A 5,514-nucleotide genomic window follows, 5' to 3' on the forward strand; every position below is an offset into this window, starting at 1 on the left:
TTGTATCAGTTTGATTTTTTTTTATCTTTTGATGAAAGTACACCGTTTTATAGAACTAGTTTTTTTTTTTTTTTTTTTTTAATTATTATTTTTTTAATATGTTCCAAAAGAATTGATTTTAATTCTACCTACCAAACGCGCAATTTAAACCTGTAACTGTAAATGGGCCTAAGCCTAGTTTCAAAATCTTTATTCAGCTTACTCATTTAAGCTCGCCCAATACTTAACATATATGGATTTCAATATTCCACCAGTTGGATGAATCAGTAATCACAACAAAATAGTTCACTCGTTTGTTATCCTTTTATATCGTTCTTTATTTTTCTTTATTTAATAAAATTTTTCTATTTTTTTTATTAGATTCACTTGTATTTCCAACTTGCTTTGCAAGAATGATTCCAAAGCGACGAGCAGTCAGAATTAATTGCGGGTGAACCTTCGTGACCATGAGAGGGTTTTTTTTTTTTTTTTTTTAATTCGTTTAGCAAATATTATGTTTAAAACTTTTCATATATCTAACAATAGTAAGATGTTAACGAACAAATTGTTTTTGAAAAACAGCAACATGTACTATAACTATTATCTACTTTAAGAGCTGCATATATATATGTTAAACTATTGCAACAAAACATACATATCAATTTAGCTACACTCGGCATTTTTTTGGTAAAATCTGATAATGTATGAAAGACCTAATTATTAATTGACACATTCTACTATCCACAAGTTCTATATATATCTACTTGAAAATGCAGAACCAGCCACCAGGTGTTGCACTCTATAATGGAGTATAAACTATAAATTAAAGTACTAAACTCTTTTATTATAACTTAAGGGCTATATCTATTATCTAACATTCTCGGTTACAGTAGAACCCTCAAATGAGAACGAACAATATGAGAAATTGCATCCTCAAAGGGAACATATGTAAACTCTCACGTGTCGAGTTGTAAGAAATCGTAGATTACACCTGTCAAAAAATCACGACTTTACTTTTCTCGGCCAAAAGAAAAGTGACATTGTAACCTCAACCATACAACCAGTTTGCCTCACATTTTAGCAACCAAACATGAGAAAAAAAATCCAAAATACAATATAAAAAGGGATAAACCTTTGAGGAGGTTGTGTTGAAGGGCTACCAATGTTGGGTAATGTGAGTTTTTTTAAAGTGTGCACATTTCGATTCAACAAAGGTTGTAGGGGACCATTTCTAAGTGTTGATGAATGTTCTTGGTTTTATTACCCATGCTTTGTATATAGTGATAACCACTTTAGGATAGTTAACAACTTCCTAGTTGTAGCTAGTTACGGATAGATTAACACTTATAATAAGTTAATTAGTTATATTATAGATATATAAGCAATGAGTGATGAAGATACATGAAAATATATAAAATTTCAATATAAATTAAGGGAAGCTGATAAATATAAATTAAGGGAAGCAGATAAATAAAAAGTGATTAATGAGTAGTTTACAAATGAAAGTGGAAGGTAATTGGATAAAAATCGAAGGTAATTTTGTTAAAAAAACGTTGACCCTGTAGTTTGTATTATGTAATTTGCAATACCCTTTTGGCCATTAAAGGGACACCACTTGCACACTTGTAATATATAAACTATTGGCCACCAAGTAAGGAAGGAATGAAAATGAATATGAATAATGGTAATGTATGCACATTGTCGCACACAAATACATACACACAAACAGATTTTAAATGTTATGAACATATATATGAATCAACCATCTCAAGATACTTCACTGGTTGAAGTTCTAGTATTATCTTAAAAAATTAGTTTTAAACGTGAATTGGAGAATCAATCATGAGGTGACTAGAAAAAAGTCAAAAATGTCCCAAATATTCTTAACAGGGGATGTTACGGGTTTATCTGTTTGAACAAATATATGAATTAACATTAATGAGACAAAAAAAAAAAGTGTCACCACTGTACAACAATCGCTAGACCAAATACGGAGTAACAAGTGACTACCTTTAATAGGTGATCTATGCAAGTCACTTTGACTTAATTTAATGAAAAGTTCTCACAAATGTTTTAATTTACCATTTTCCTTTATCACATACTCCACGTAATATAGTATTCCGTACTATATTAATGTTGTTATTGTAGTTAGTATAATTATAATTACTAGTTAATAATAATAATAATAATAATAATAATAATAATAGTAGTAGTAGTAGTAGTAGTAGTAGTAAATAATAGTAATGTTAATATTTATTTTCCTGTAATTTCGGGAAATTATATAGCAACCATTCTAGCACGGATTGGAAGAGTCGATGGCGACAACGGCGTGGACCATTTGGAGATACAAGAATGAGATCATATTCATATTCAACACTCATACTGTAACGACCCGACTTTTTCGATTTACTTTTGTGCTTGTTACTTTCTGCGAAACTGCGTATTTGTGCGTACTGTGTTGGCTTATATTCTGGGATCTTATTTCATGATTAATTACTTTCGCTAATACCATACAACGTGCCATTAAGTACTTAGTTACTTAACTTGATCCCCGAATGCTTTTACGACCGTTAGTGTCACTTGACGTTGAGAATGAGCTATGTGTTTTGGTACACGTTTAACTTTTGTCGTAATTGGAATATTACGACTACGTAATACTAATTGTTATTTCCTAATAACAATTACTTGGGTTTTGGGTTGCTTAATTACGCTTAGTAATTTACTTATGCTCACTAGTTAGTCTTGTTGGACTTTCTATCTTGTTGGACTTTAGCCCACCCTACTCTAGCTAATGGACTATTTAATTAGCCCAATTTTAATAAGTTTATGACCCATATAAATGTAAGACAAAAATCCATTTATAAGAGGGAACATACTAGCATTTTTGTTAACCATAATCACAAATGTTGCATGGGATCCTAACATAAGCACCGCCTTTAGACCATCACCAACCAAAAAGCAAAAAGGTGTCCCCCTTGTCCCCCCATACAACCTACGGCTACCACCACCACCTTCACTACAAATACCAAGCCATTTTCACCCATTTCACATTTAATCTCATTCACATTTTACACACACTTACTCTCTAATTCCCTCTCTAGTCTTTCTCACTCTAAAAAGTATAAGTTTTAAATTTTCTTCTTCTTCTTTTCTTCTTCATAGCATCGACATCATCATCATCATGCAAGGATCAAGCTTTTTAGCTTCTTGATCTTGTTATATCTTGAAGATTCAAACTTTGATTTGAATCCTTCAAGAACATGAAAGATTCAAGCTTTCTAGCTTTGAATCTTCATTACTTTGTTGGATCTAAGTTTTCTAGCTTATGATCTCTTTATTTTATTAAAAAGATCAAAACTTGTGTTTATGATCTTCATGTAACTTGAAGATCTAGCCTTTTGCTTTAAGGATCTTCAAGAACATTAAAGATCCAAGCTTTCTAGCTTAGGGTTTCATTATTTTGTTAAAGATCTTAGCTTTTTAGCTTATGGTCTCATTACTTTTACTAGATCTTAGCTCTTTAGCTTATGGTCTCATTAATATTATAAAGATCCAAGCTTTATAGCTTAGGGTTTTCTTAATACTTGAGATCTAAGTTATCATTGTAGATCTCACTTACTTGGAACCTTTTTGTGATTGTTGTGATGATAAAGATCAAGTCTTCATCATCTCATATGATGAAGATGCATAAACTTGTGTAAAAAGGACAAATGTTGAAGCTTTATTGGATTTATGCAATAAAGATATAACCTTTATGTTCAAAACTTGTAGAATGTTAGCTTTTACTCTTAGTTGTGTGTTGATGGTTGAAACTTGGTCAAAGTGATACTAAAACATCAAAGAGTTGTACACTTGAAGCTTACACGCATCAACGATGAGAACCGTGATGAGCATCAAGCACCAAGAAACCCACCGGAGAACTTGTTTGCTGTTTTTCTAGGTCTGATCAGACTCCTAGGACTTCTGGAAAATTGATTTTCAGATAGTTCGTTTCGAGTAGATGACTTTTCGTTTAGGACTCGCCTAAATCCGATATACAGTTTAGGATTTATAGCCTTCCGAAAGTCACTACGCCGTTATAACGACGTGCTGAAAAATTCTGACCTACTCGCGCTTGAACCGTCGCCACGGTCAAACAACATCGAGTTAGGATCTGAAAATTGGACAACGGTTAGAGGACTCACATATGGAGCCTTGGCCACTGACCACGCGTCTTTTCATTTTGTATAGAGGTCGTAGCAGCTGTCCGAAGTCAGCCTTTTGTTTCGATCTTGTTGAAAACTTACTTTAGCTTTTACGAATGATGATGATGATACTTAAGACTTAATTTATTCACTTTTAAACTTTTGGGGACAATATACTGACTTAGTGACCTTTGAATTAGGTTGACGACCTTTCGGACCGACTTACTACTTGCATACTTTTCATATCGACTTTTACTGCTTATTCACTGTGAGTTATAACTTCCCTTTTTACTTTACTATTTTTAAGACTGAGAATACATGCGCTTTTTATTTTTTACATACTAGACACGAGTACTTAAACTTATATATGTGTGGGTGACATAACGGCACAAAGATTCCCCTTAACACAGTAACTTTTAATCGTTGGTTTTTGAACCAGTGAACGCGAATATTAGATATGGATCCATAGGGTTTGACATCCCCACTCGGGCTAGTCGCGCTAGCATTTAACGGGTGTTTGATACTTCGAGAACATACGCACTCGCCAAGTGTACTTTTAGGGGGTATTATTATTACGTTAAGCTAGTTACCAGGTGCCCACGGTTAAGCATATACTTTTCATACTGTTTTGAATACGAAATCTCTTGGTCGACATTACATTACTGATTACAAACAAACTATAGCTCACCAACATTCGTGTTGACCTTTTAAGCGTGTATTTCTCAGGTGCTTAGACGTTGTTGCTTCCGCTGTTAGACTTGCTGCCTTGATGTTATAGACTTGCTGTTACAGACTAGCTGTGTTAGACTTCCGCTGCATTACTTAGAGATGTCTCAATCATGGAACTTTTATTTTGCATTCGCAACTTATGTTATTTTGAATAATGGTTTTTGAAACGACCCGTCCTAATCCATCTGGACGAAGTCATCAACATTTGGTCTCATTGCGATGATCGACTCCAAGTAATGTCCTTAAAATGAGCAAATGCACAGCGGAAGACTTAATTCGTACCTGAGAATAAACATGCTTAAAAGTGTCAACCAAAAGGTTGGTGAGTTCATAGGTTTATCGTATCAATTATTTCAATATATTAATAGACCACAAGATTTCATAATCATAAACATAATACACTCGCAAGTGTATGTAAAGCATTCTAAGTGGTTGAGCACTTGGTAACCATACTTAACATTTAATCACGCCGCATATTCCCTTTATTATGAAATCTCACTACACCGTACCAAGTGTAGTCACCGAAACGAAGTACTGTGCAACCGTTGAATACTGGCCGTCCAGTCCGGTTGGGGTTGTCAGGCCCGATAGATCTATCAACAGGATTCACGTTTACAATACC

This window comes from Rutidosis leptorrhynchoides, chromosome 2, assembly GCF_046630445.1.
Source record: "Rutidosis leptorrhynchoides isolate AG116_Rl617_1_P2 chromosome 2, CSIRO_AGI_Rlap_v1, whole genome shotgun sequence".
Taxonomy (NCBI): domain Eukaryota; kingdom Viridiplantae; phylum Streptophyta; class Magnoliopsida; order Asterales; family Asteraceae; genus Rutidosis; species Rutidosis leptorrhynchoides.